Here is a 14,328-nt window from a genome sequence, read left to right as displayed (position 1 = left end):
CAATTACCAATGGAAAGTATGTCACTCCACACATCTTAGAATTTGTGGTCTTCTTAAATATCCCAACTCCACAAGTTATATTGCCAATAATTGTAATTTTTGAAAATTTTTCTTATAGAATATAAATTCTTTGTAATATCATATGATTGTAATCTTCTTTTTTTCTCCTCTTTTTGTATACTCATACACTTTATTTGAAATTATTTAAACATGCATACGTGTATTTTGATTGTTGAGAAAAGACACATGCACTTGAATGCACACCAAGGGGAGAAGACACCTCTACTTTTGAAAATTTTTGAATATCTATGTACACACTTTTAAATCGAGATAAGACGAATACATCCAAGCACCCCACTGGGGGAGGGATGTGCCTCTCCTCTAAACTAATTGATAGATTACTTGTGTGGTCTTGCACATTATAGTGAATTTTTTGAACATGTATACACACTATTGTTGTGAAATATGATGCATATATATGCACACCCATGTGCACACTCACACACTCACACACACAGATTAGCCAATACAATGGAGCAAGTGCCACATTGGTGTTAGATATGATCAATGCCCCACCCTCATTAGGTGCCACCAATGATCCATGGTGCTCAAAGTTTTAAGGCCCCCATTATGAGGAGAAGCCAAATGTGAGCCCGGACATTGGTTGAGTCCTGACTTGTATATCAAATGAGGTCTATGTGATCGGATGGCAAAAAGGTGACCGTTGTGGGTCTAATCTTTGGGTTAGATGGAGTGGTTAAGCTGGTAGCAACTCAAGCCCGATGGTAAAGGGAATAGTGGAGGCTCATATGGTAGGTCGGTCAGGCCAACCTAGCATCCTTCGTGGGCTATAAAAGCTAAACCCTTTCACAGCCATCAATCATTCATCTTTCACCCAGTTAGAGTTGTTGTTCCAGCTAGCCTTGAGCTCTTCACCTATCTTCTGTCTAGATCGCCATCTAAGCTTCACATAGTGGAAGCCCACGGGTGGACAGAGCCATCTTTGTATCAGTTGTTTGGAGCTAAAGAATTTACTGATTCTCCTCTTATCTGTTGTGTACTCTCTATCTCTTTCTCAGATTCTGTTCGCTCCACCGTGTAATTTTTACATGGTATCAGAGCCCAGGGGGCTCTAGAGATCAGAGATTGTGCAAGAGGAAAAGGCTTCAACCGCAAAGAGAGACTATGTCAACTTCCGGAAGCAGTTCTGGTGCATCAGGAAGTAGTGCAGGAGGTGGTGCTGCTGTACTGGCTATTCAAACACTGAGGATTCGTCCACCAACCTTCAGCAAAGGCAAGTTAGATGGTACAAACTACACCTTGTGGAAGTTCAAAATTACAACTATCCTTGATTCTTATGAGCTTCTGGAGACTGTGCTGGGGGCTGATGGAGAACCACAACCTACCCCCGACCCATCAAATTCTAGTGTGATGATTCCTCTAAATGCAGATCTTCTACGAGCTTGGAAACGAAGAAATGCAGATATATTGTGTGCCTTAGTTACAAGTTGTTCTGACAGTGTTCTGACTTTGATTCAGCATACAACCAAAGCGTCAGAGGCTTGGAATGTACTGAGGAGTCAGTATGAAACACGAAACCAAACAAGGATTCAAAACTTGGAGAATCAACTAGCAGCAGAGAAGTTTGTTGAAGGAGAGACGATTGAAGCATTCATCACTCGGATTAAGAATCTGCGTGACCAGATGGCTGGCGCTGGGATACAAAAGACTAGCAAAGAGCTAGCTCGGAGGTGTCTTCCGATTTGTCCACAAAAGTTTGATGGACTAGTAACTGCCCTTAATACTCAGGTGAGACCTCAAGCTTTGACTTTTGAGGAGTTGAGGCTGAAAGCCCAAGAAGGAAGCAACAATGGAGATGCTGCATTCTCTGCCAATGCAAAAGGCAAAGGTGGTTCCTCCACCAAAAATGATGGTGACAAAAAGAAGAAGGGCAGCAAGAAGAAGTTTCAAGGAGAGTGCTTCTACTGCAAGAAGAAAGGACATGCAATTGCAGATTGTCGTGTCAAGAAGGCAGATGAAAAGAAGGGTACCCTTAAAAGTAAAGGGAAAGAGACAGCCGATACGGCTAAAGCAGAGTTTGAATTATTTATGGCGACCATTGAGGAAGTGTGCTCCTCGACACAAGAAGAATCTACCACTGACTCATGGGTGTTGGATAGTAGGGCCTCCCGTCACATGACCACCAAGAAAGGTCTATACAGTTCTATGCAGCCTCTACAAGAATCCATCACTGTGACGGTTGGAAATGATGCTAAATGCCCTGTTGCGGGCACAAGTACTATTTCTTTTGTTGCTACAAATAGTGAAGTCAAAAAGCTTTCAAATGTGTTGTATGTTCCCGAAATCAGGAGAAATCTGTTTATCAGTTGCTGCCATAACTGATCTTGGTCATGAAGTGAGGTTCAAGAAGACAGGTGCAGAAATTCTTGATAGTGCTGGCACAATTGTTGGCAAAGGAGAAAGAAGGAACAACCTGTATGAGCTAAGTGCTCTTACAGCCACCGCTAGAGTGGGCACAAGTAAGCTTTGGCATGAAAGGTTTGGACACATCGGATTTGTAGTGTTGAAGGAGATGCAAAAGCAAGGTATGGTTGCTCACCTACCTACAATAACTGAATTGAAGGAACCATGTGAAGCTTGTATGATGGGCAAGCAACAAAGAAAGGTATTTCCACAAGAAAGCAAGAATAGAGCGTAGGCTCCTCTAGAGTTGGTGCATGCTGACTTGTGTGGTAAGATGCCTACATAGGCCTTGGGGGGATCTTCTTATTTTATGTTGATTGTCGATGACTACATTAGGAAGATGTGGGTGTACTTCCTTCGTGATAAGGCTCAAGCTTTTGGTAAGTTTAAAGAATGGCTAAAACTTGTTGAGAATGAAATAGGAAAAAGTGTGCATAAATTTAGAACAGATGGTGGTGGTGAGTTCAACTCAAAGGAGTTTGAAGACTTTTGCAAGAGCAAAGGGATCAAGCATCAATTGATAAGGCCTCACACACCTCAGCAGAACGATGTTGTGGAACGTAGGAATCACACCATTGTGAAGATGGCAAGATGCATGCTAAAGGGCAAGGGATTGCCTAACCATTTTTGGGTTGAAACTGTTAATACTGCAATCTACATTCTAAATCGGAGCTACACAAAGGCTCTCAAGGGAAAAACACCTCATGAGGCTTACACTGGTAAGAAACCATCTGTCTCATATTTCAGAATTTTTGGATGTGAATGTTATGCACATGTTTCAGATGAGAAGAGAAACAAGTTAAAACCAAAAAGCAAAAAATGTATCTTCTTGGGTTATAGTGATGAGCAGAAGGCTTACAAATTATATGACCAAGAGGCAAAGAAGATCATCGCGAACCGTGATGTGGTGTTCAAGGATGAGCCACATACAGTGGAGGAGGAGAAGGCAAGTTCTTCCACTTTATCATCAAGCGAAGAAGTAGTCCACTATGAACCTGTCCCAAGAGCTGTCCCTGTCCTTAAGGAGGAGGAAGCATCATCTTCAGATGATGAGGAAAAAGTTCACCAACCTGACATCACCCCACCGGAAAAGCCATTGCTGCGCTGGGTGAAGCAGCTCTATGACCACAATAATCCTATGCCTGCATCTCTTGAGGAGAAGGCGGACGGACCAAGGAGGTCTCAAAGAATAGAGGAGCAAAGGAGGGCTTCTGCTCATATAGTCAATATGGCCTTGATGGTTGAGATTATGAGAGAAGTAAAGGAGCCAACTGACTTAGAAGAAGCACTTGCAGATCCATCATGGAAGGCTGTTATGCAAGCGGAGTATGACAACATAATGAAGAATGACCCTTGGGAGCTAGTGGATCGACCACCAAAGTGGAAGGTTTTTGGCACCAAGTGGATCTGGAAGGTAAAGTACAAGGCTAATGGTACCTTAGAAAAGTACAAAGCTAGACTGGTTGCCCAAGGATTTTCACAAGTTGAAGGGTTTGATTTTCAAGAGTCATTTGCCCCAACTTCCAGAATGACTACTATTCGCGCAGTACTTGCAGTGGCTGCCCACAAGAAGTGGCCACTGTACCAAATGGATGTTAAGTCAGCGTTCTTAAATGGTGACCTCAAGGAGTAGGTGTACGTGGCTCAGCCACCAGGGTTTGAGGCCCCCCATTCTAAGAACAAAGTGTGTAAGCTGAAGAAGGCATTGTATGGGCTGAAACAAGCCCCCAGAGCATAGTACCAACGGATAGATAAGTTCTTTTTAAACCTAAACTTCAAAAGATGTGCCTCAGATGCTAACTTGTATGTTTACAGGGATGGTAAAAAGTCTGTAGTAATTGTCCTATATGTGGACGACCTTCTTATTACAGCTGACTATGAAGATACGATCAACCAAACTCGAAAGGCTTTGAGTTCTGAGTTTGAAATGACAGACTTGGGCTTGCTACACTATTGTTTGGGGATTGAAGTCTGGCAAGAGCCAAGAAAGATCTTCATCTCTCAGAAGAAGTATGCATGGGAGATCTTGAAGGCATTTGGCATGACCGAGTGCAAGGAGATAGCTACACTTATGGAGGTGAATGCAAAGTTATCTGTCGAGGATACATCAGCACTAGCAGACATTGGGAGGTATAGGAGGTTGGTCAGCAGTCTGATCTACTTGTGTAACACCAGACCAGATATCAGTTTTGTTGTTGGTGTTTTGAGTAGGTTCTCAAACAAACCTCATGAGAGTCATTGGAAGGCTGGGATGCGGGTGCTCAGATACTTGAAGGAAACTCTTGACTATGGTATCACATACGGTTTCGAAACTTCTCTTGTGGGGAATTGTGGCTCAAATTGGGCATGAGACAGTGATTCTAGGAAGTCAGTTTCTGGTTATTGTTTCTCTTTGGGTTCAGGAATTTTCTCTTGGATTAGTAAGAAGCAACCAACAGTGGCATTGTCTTCTAACGAAGCAGAGTACAAGGTAGCTTGTTTTGCTGCATGTGAAGCAGTATGGTTGAGAAGGATTCTATGGCATATGGGAGTACAGGATGAAGAACCAACTGTGCTAAGATGTGACAATCAGAGTTGCAACGCCATTGCCCGATGGTTAACTCCCAGGAATATTCCCTGGCCGACTAATGGAGGCTCATATGGTAGGTCGGTCAAGCCGACCTAACGTCCTTCGCGGGCTATAAAAGCTAAACCCTTTCACAGCCATCAATCGTTCTCTTTCACCCAGTCAGAGTTGTTGTTCCAGCTAGCCTTAAGCTCTTCACCTATCTTCTGTCTAGATCACCATCTAAGCTTCACACAATGGAAGCGCACGGGTGGACAGAGCCATCTTTGTATCAGTTGTTTGGAGCTAAAGAATTTACTGACTCTCCTCTTATCCGTTGTGTACTCTCTATCTCTTTCTCAGATTCTGTTCACTGCGCCGTGTAATTTTTACAATTGGTACATTTATAGTTAAATTTAAAAATATATTAGTTTATAACATAAGTCAACATCACGTGTGAATAGTCTCTTAATGCCTTAAAAGTTAGGGTTTCTAAGATAGAAGTTTTAACTTTTTGTTTCATTGTTTCATGTCTTGTGGACAATGACATTGACACTTTACTGAAATGAAAAGAGTACTATCATTGCATTAAGAAAGGAAGCAAGTACAATGCTATATAGGAAAGTAGGAAACTGCAGTAGGCACCATTGTGCATATGGGATAAGTTAGCCTGCATATCCTTGACCCTAAGACTCCATACAAAGAGGCTGTTTGAGTGTGATTGCTGATTCTCAACACTCTTACTACTACAATGGATGTTAATACACACTTCAATATGTGGATCCATGGGTCATAGCTCACTAACTAGTGAGATGAGATCTTTGAGGTGCTCTCAAAGGTCTTCAATCCAAAGCATGTTCTCAATACTAGATCTCAATCTCAAGTCATGGAAGACTTTTTGAGCACCCTCACCATGCACTCGTATTCCATCAATGGATCTGGCCTTTGGACTAGTTGATGGGCATGCATCGCATGGGCAAAATCAAAAAAAAGTGGTCAAAGGGTGTTGAGCTCATGTGGCTCCATGGCATAGAGCATGCATCATACCTAAATGCAGTGCACTAGTTACAACACCCTTCAAGCTCATGTAACAAGACACTGCCTTGGCTATCTACCTACTTGCATTGGATATATCCATAGAGGAGGAAAGCAATGAAAATGCAAGTTAAGTATCTCCTACTATCACTTATAGGGAGGAAGAGCCTATAGACCTTGAGGAGGAGTGCTAGTATCATGAAGAGCAAGAAATAGCTCTCCAAGTGCCATCATCTTCAAAAGATCCCAAATCCAATCTCACATCCGATGCTTATAGAGATAGAGGGTGAACAATACCTAGTACAATCTGATGTGCTGGAGTATATGGAGATAAAGGAGGAAGAGCTCTTCTAAAATCTCATTAGAGATTCAATGGATGACATTATTCACTTTGATTTTGTGGACATGCATCCAGTAGTGGCAGAGGCCAAAATGTACAATGGCACAAGCTTGGATACAATGAGTGCAATCATTGCTACCTAGGACATTGTTGTAGCTAAGGCAAATTACAACATTTTTTAGGTAGAGTTCCAAGCTTTGAACCATTACCTATTCAAAACTAGACCTAGAATTTCAACCATGAGGGAAACTCTTGATCCCTCTACTCAAAAAGAGTGTTTCATTAACAAATGAGGAGCTGAAGTTATGGAATGAGCTACATAAAGTAAGTTTTCTAAGTTTCATACGTTTTCATGTGATAAAACTTGACTAGGGTGTGTGTTAAGTCTTGATGAGGTTGCCAAACAAATATTGGTGAAAAATTAATGTTGCAAGGCCTTGGTCCGAATTTTTAGGTTTGGGAACAATTTTAGATCAAGGCCTTGAAGCATTCATTTTTCAATTAAGATTTGATTCGCAACCTCATCGGGGCCCAATGCATCCTACGATTAAGTTTCATCACATTCTAATAACTCTATATGAGGTATAGTAATCACATCAAGGAGGATCAAGGAATATGAATCAACATAAGTATTGAGCCCTAAAGAAGTACATCGACAACCTTGTCTCGCTAATGTGATCCTCTTCCATAAGAAGTGCTCACTTAGAGGGGATGAGATAGTAATGAAGATTCAAGTGTTGATAAAACTTACATCATTTCATACAATACCTATAACATCCAATATAGAGAAAATGGTGCTTGTAAAGCACCAAAAGCTTTTGTATCTATTTGATCAAGTACATGGTGGAGCAATCTATATGCTCATTGCATTAGGTGAGCTTGGAAAGTGTCTAACCCACTTCTCTTGCAAGAAGAGTTGAAGGGCAAGCACCTCAAATTTGAGTCAAAGAAAAAACTCTTAGTCACATCTCAAGGCTTGTTGTATCCACCATCAAAGAAACCAAAGAAACATTGAGTTCTTTTATTTGCATACCTTTGTAAATGAATTATGTATTAGTCACTATCAATTGAGCATATTGTATATTTTTTTGTTAATATAATACACCCTGCTTTGTCTCAATAATTCCAAATTTATTAAATAAATGTATGGTATGCATATGTATGATGATAATGAGTGATACAAATATGTACAACAACGTGCAATATATTTACACATGATAGTGTATTGTATGTTTTCATGTGATATCATAATGAGCTCAATTGTATAAATGTGGGATGTGTTTGTATGTGATAAATAAACCCCAAACCATTTTGATACATGTTACTTGTTTTTATGACAACGTAATATGAATCACTTAGATATACATGTGCTATATCTAATGCAATCGTGTATAATACATATATATATGACATGCTATGCATGCACATGTAAAAGTAATTTAAATTTCTTAAATATGTGTGTTACTGGCTCAATGCTAACTAGACAAAGACAATGGTCAATTTTACTCAAAATGAAGGCAATGGATACAGAAAAATGCATGACATACACACGCACACACACACACATAAAATTCATCAATGAAATTTTTGATTTTTATACAAAGTATTGACTTTCAAGATTTTTACAACACATGGACATATACAGAAAAAACTCATGGATGTGAGAATCCTATGAATGGGTCCCTTGCCTTGACGAAGCTGAACAATCAAGTTCATATCCTTGTCAATCATCTCATGATCACCCACATCCCCTAGATGGTAGCTAGTTGTGCACCATCGAAGAGGTCAATAAGGTGTTCCTCCACCCACTATTTAAAAAGCCTCCATCATTATAGTAGTCCACTTCCATAGTGTTGGGCCATCTATCACTTAAGACCTGACTACACTTGTGAGTCGCAAGTCATGCAATATCTCTCAAACCACCTTTTGGAATGATACGTTTGGTATCAAGAGCTCATAGCCACATAGATTTTTCTAATTTCTCACAAGGCCACAATACCCCATCACCATCTTCTCTTCTTCTATGGAGGTCTTTGTGCCCTGGGGGGGAGCATTTGTAATCCCCTGGAGGATGATCCACTTCCCATCCTAGGGGACAGCACATGGTCTTACTAAGGAAACAGGGAGTGGCTTACTTGTGTATGTCATGCAAGCTCAAGGAGAGAAGAAGGAGAAGAGGAGGAATCTAAAAAGGAAAGAGTGAAAGTGACACGTGAAAATGAGAAGATGATTAAACTTTTAAACATTTAAAACCCTTTTTTGGCTAAATACAATGCCACACAATGGTTCATTGTGTGATTATAAAGCCATTGTCTTTTATCAAAATATGTGATCAAAATTAACACATGCACCCCTTAGATGGCCAAGAGCACACCAAATTTTTTTGGTGCCAAAAGACCTACCATGAAGGCCCCACCTAATGCATGTCCATGTTAAGTTCATCGTATTCAAATATTGTTAGGTATTTATAATATTATCCTATTCAAATTTATGGATGGATTGATAATTAAGTAATTAACATTATAATTATTGATATTCAAAAATTTCATACATGTAGACTCTACAAAGGCATCAGTATAAAGCATACAACAAGATATGGCAATTTTCCACTTATCTTTTATGTTAACATCAACAATCATAACAAATACCATAATTAAGTAGCAAAAAACAAAGTAAGAAGACTCACATTAAAGTTGAGAGTGAAGTCAAAAAAATAAAAACTTTCATACTTTTAAGCTAATACAAGAGTTTTCAGTCACAAAAAGTCATGTATCCTATGATTTTTCAAAAAAGATAATATCAAAAATAGTATTCATTTCATTGGAATGAATGCATCCTTCATTGCTTGAAGATTCCTTACAAGTTGAAAGTCCTTGGGGGTTATAGTAATGTGTTTTGCATGTATTGCACAACACTAAGCATCACTTATTAAACCTACCAAAAAAGCCTTTGTAGACCCTTGTAGAGCATGAAGACATTCTCTTATAAAGTGATCAGATCTATCTTGACTATGTGGTGGAAAAAACAACCTCTTACTTTTTGTTCAATAGAGGTCTTGCATAATCTCACAAACAAGTCTCGAGAAGCTAGCCTTTGGAATGATAAAATCAAAAGAGCATTGGTACTTCTTGATTTCTCTCAGGGCCACTGTACTTAGTTTCCACCTACATTTCTTCTAGAGATGCTAAGAAGGATCTCTCTAAGGGTGGCTTGAGGAAATTGGGCTAGGTTGAGGAAGGGGTGATCCACCACTGATAAGCTGAGATGTACCATTGTCAAACAATGCATCTAAGCCAATAGATGCTTCATTGAGATGAACATGATATAGAGCTTTGAGTGGAAGTTGTTTGTGGCTATGTTAGGCCTAGCCATCTTTCCTACATATCAAGAGATTTGAAAACTCAATGGGTAAATTAGAGAGTGAAATCATAGTATATAGTGCTTAAACTTTGAGGCTCATTCACATACACATTCTCTCTCTCTCTCTCTCTCTCTCTCTCTCTCTCTCTCTCTCTCTCTCTCTCTCTCTCTCTCTCTCTCTCTCTCTCTCTCTCTCTCTCTCTCTCTCTCTCTCTCTCTCTCTCTCTCTCTCTCTCTACAATAAATTATGTTCACACTAAACATATTTTTCATCTTTTTAACCCATTTATTACATTCTCAAAGTCTTCTTTCTAGCCACAAAGCATGGTTCTCTTTAGCACTCGATGCATCATAACATGCTCTTTTAGTGACACCATGTGATTTAATTATGTTTGTAGCCAATCCACCAATACTCTCATTTTCTTTTCATTGTGATACTTGAGCTTCACATGCCACTATGATTCTGTTAGAATTTGTCAATTCTAGGTAGTGTCCAATGTAATTTGTGTGGTGTGGATACTTGTTAGAGTGTCAAATTTTGATGTGTCTAGGACTTTAAATCTAGTGACACTAGACTCTAGAGTTAAAAGTAATCAAATTCTAGTTAGAGTATGGATGTGTGGTTAGACCTTAGTTGTAATTTTTACTTTCATTGTGTCATGCAATCTTGAGCTAATACACTCTCTTGAGATCACACTATCTATTGTTCACTATCTCTTATTTCTCTCTCCTCCATAGCCAACTGACTTTCACATTTGGTATCAAAGATATGCACATGGGTTCTATCTTGTCACCATCAACTTTGGTGTCATTCACTCGTGGTCTATGCTACCACCAACTCAACATAGATCTCATAGAGAAGAAGGGGGGTTCTATTGAATCTTGACGAGTACTCCATCAGTTGTTTGCTACCCAAGATGAGCTACACACTAACGAGTAGCAACTCCAACTACTATGAGAAACTATTTGCTCTGCTTCTACCTAGCTAGCCATAGCACCACCTCAGCCTCCCTCTACCACCACAACCTACCACCTTCTCTACCAACAATGTTGCCACCACTATAGTTCTCATGCGGCCCCTGTATGCTTCTTTAGGAGATAAAGGTACCAAAACTTTAGGGGTTTTGTTTGATTTGAAGTCCCATGTGCAAATCTTCACTAAAATTTCACACATTGCACAATGTCTTTAACATTTTTGCACTAAATTTGGGGCTTTTTTGATTTTTTGGTTTGGCACATATCTCAAGGTGTAGTCCAATTGTTGGTTACTATTTGTACACATCCTAAGGTGACATTTCACCAAATCCTAAGGATGTAAGTATAAAATATGTTCAATTTCTCAAAAAAGAAAATCAATCAAATTTGGGGTTTTGAGTTTCAGACATCTCAAAGTAGCAAAGGATATGTGTACAATATTCAATTGCTCGTCGACACACATTTGGCACCAACATTAGTTAAATTTTGGGAATTCACAACATAAAATGTTGAGATTAACTTTCTAGGCACACATTTCGAGGTGCATCAAAATGCTTCTATTTTGAATAGTTTTGGCACACTTTTTAAGGAATTACAGGTAGAGTTTGCCTTGAGACAATTTTGGATAGTTTTATCTTCTTTGGATTTTGACTCTAATGTCTCCTGACAAGTTTTTTTAGGACTAGAGTTACAACTTTCCTTTAGAAAGTTCAGTGATCCGAGTTGCAAATCAAAAGTAATGAGCATTTTTATGCCTAGGTGTCCTGATTGACAAGATTTTGGAGGTCGAAGCATATTTTTGTTAGATATGGTTTGGATTTTCAGGTTTATTCACACTTTGTATTCCAAACCAAGGGGTAGACTAAATCATGGTGTGTGAAAACGCTTAACCATGGACATGTCACCATATGCAGACAAACAGGACATGTAAATGTTGCTAGTTTAACTTTTCAATGCTTACCCACAATGAGTCATCTTAATGGAGGGGAGTTCTAAGTGGTAACTCGCATGTTTACCACATGTTTTTGCCACTTAGTTTTTGAAGTGTTAAAAAATAAATAAAATGTACAAAAATAAAAACTCTAATGTATACATATATACCTAGATTTCTCATAAGTAAGCTCATTAACAATAGTAATAGTTGAATAAGAAATTATTCTACACACACACAAACCCCACTCTAGATAAGAGTAGGGATAGCCAAAATAAAAAGGAATATAAATTCCTTTCCTGCACCCTTTCATTTCTCTCTTTTCGTTTAATATAATAAACCAATATTGTATATAAAATGATTAAATTATTATAAAATTTAATTCAAACATACTATTACAATATAGCATAATATATATTACATATGAACCAATACACACACATACACAAAGGGAGAAAGAGATTATGGAACGGAGTTATACATTGATTTTTCGTCGAGAATGGATTTTTAGCAATCCCCTTTCCCCTTAAAAAGTTTCAAAACTCCTCTGTGTGTGTGTGTGTGTGTGTGTGTGTGTGTGTGTGTGTGTGTGTGTGTGTGTGTGTGTGTGCGTGTGTGTGTGTGTGATGGAGGGGAATATGACTTTCTTTTCCCTCAGGAAGGGGTTTCTTAAGCCCCTTCCTGAACAAAAAAAAAAATCAAAACCCCCCTTCCCAATCATCTCTCTCTCTCTCTCTCTCTCTCTCTCTCTCTCTCTCTCTCTCTCTATATATATATATATATATATATGTATGTATATAGGAAGGGAAGTTATGAAATTTTGCAATCCCCTTCCCAACAAAAAAATTATTTAAAATCCCCTTAATAAAAAGTTAGAGAGGGGGAGATAGTGAGTGAGTGAGTGAGTGATGGAGGGGAGTTGTGAATTTTTTATCGTTGAGAAGGGGTTGCAGCAACCCCCTTCCCAATGAAAAAAAATTCATAACTCTATGCAAAAAGATGATGAAGGGGAGTGTTGAAATATTTTTTTTCCAAGGCCAAGCCCTTTCCTAGTAGTGAAAATAAATTTCCAAACCCCCCCACAATGGAGAGAGAGAGAGAGAGAGAGAGAGAGATGATGATGATGATGATGATGATGATGATGATGGAGAGTTTTATCATTTAAAAAAATGTGAAGAAGCGGTTCGACAAAAGGAATTTACAAAACTCCCTTCCATCATCTCTCATGGCAACCCTTTCTAGACAAAAGAAATTTACGAAACTCCCCATCATCATCTGTGTGTGTGTGTGTGTGTGTGTGTGTGTGTGTGTGTGTGTGTGTGTGTGTGTGTGTGTGTGTGTGTGTGTGTGTGTGTGTGTGTGTGTGTGTGTGTGTGTGTGTGTGTGTGTGTGTGTGTGTGTGTGTGTGTGTGTGTGTGTGTGTGTGTGTGTGTTGAGGGTTGAAATGACTTGATTTTTGGTTGATTTTTGTTGTTTTTGTGAACTGAATGATTCATGTTTGATGGATTTTGTATTATTTTTAGTTGTTTTGGAAGTGTTTGGGAGTGTTTTTTATGAGATTGATTAGGTTTTAGGAGCTCATGATCTTTTATAGTGGAGATGTGATATTCTGACATGTTCTGTTGATGTGTTGTTAGTGTTTAATTGGTTCTGTTTGAGTCTATTGACCTTTTGTTTTGCTTTGTTTTTCTTTTTTTATAAGGGATTGGAATAATTATTGATGAATATTAAGAGTGTTTGGAAGCTTATTGCTTAACTTTTTATGGTTTGGAATGAATTAAGTGAGCTAAAGACTTTCTAATGCCTTCTATTAACCCTCTTTTGAGCATCTGTAAAGCCTTTGTTTCTATTGTGTTATATTTTGTATGCCTCTGTAAATGTGATAATGGATGAATGTTTAGCTTGGGAAATTTTTCCAATCTTGAAAAGAGATGAATATAAGTTAAAACTAGCTCAAAGAAGTGGAAGAAGTAGCCTGCTGAAGACTTGAAGTAAAGACACATTGACAATAGTGAGCTCTCGAGGGACACTGCAATGGTCCTGATGACCTTTTATACAAAACATACCTCTTGGGAGGGGTATCCATGACCTAAGAGGGTTTATGAATGATTATTCTTGAATATCTCATTGTACTAGTGAGAGAGAGCATGTATGAGAGAAAGAGAGAGTGAGAGATAGCTAATTCTATGAAAAACAATATATCTATGAGTGAGAGATTGTGAGAGAAAGCTATGAAACTTTTGAAGAAGAATATTATGTGATGATTTCCATTTAAAGTTGTGTATTCTCTTGTATCTTAGTGGTTTCTTGAAGAATTATATGAAGAATATGAAGAGCATAATCAATTTGTTTCAATTTTAAGCCATGGGAGAATTGTTTCTGTGAAGTTGCGTGAAGATTTCTTGTTCCTAGTGTTCTTTTCTTTGTTGTGGACATATCAAATATGAAAAGATGTTTCTTGATGATACAAGATCAATTTTCTTACATTAGATTCCCTATTTTCTTGGTGTTCCTCTTGGGGCTCCATGTTTTTGGTGTCCAATCGGGGAAAAACTACCATCAACAAGCATCAGAAGAGGCTAAATTTTGCCAAGAGAAGAAGAATTCAATGGATACTTGCAAAGTTCCTTCTACCACTGAAGAATTGGAGGCTTTCAT

Source organism: Lygodium microphyllum, chromosome 29 (assembly GCF_053477565.2).
Source record: "Lygodium microphyllum isolate KBCC chromosome 29, Lygodium_microphyllum_v1.1.10, whole genome shotgun sequence".
NCBI classification, from domain to species: Eukaryota; Viridiplantae; Streptophyta; class Polypodiopsida; order Schizaeales; family Lygodiaceae; genus Lygodium; species Lygodium microphyllum.
The sequence above is the reverse complement of the archived record's forward strand: the minus strand, read 5'-3'. Positions refer to the sequence as shown.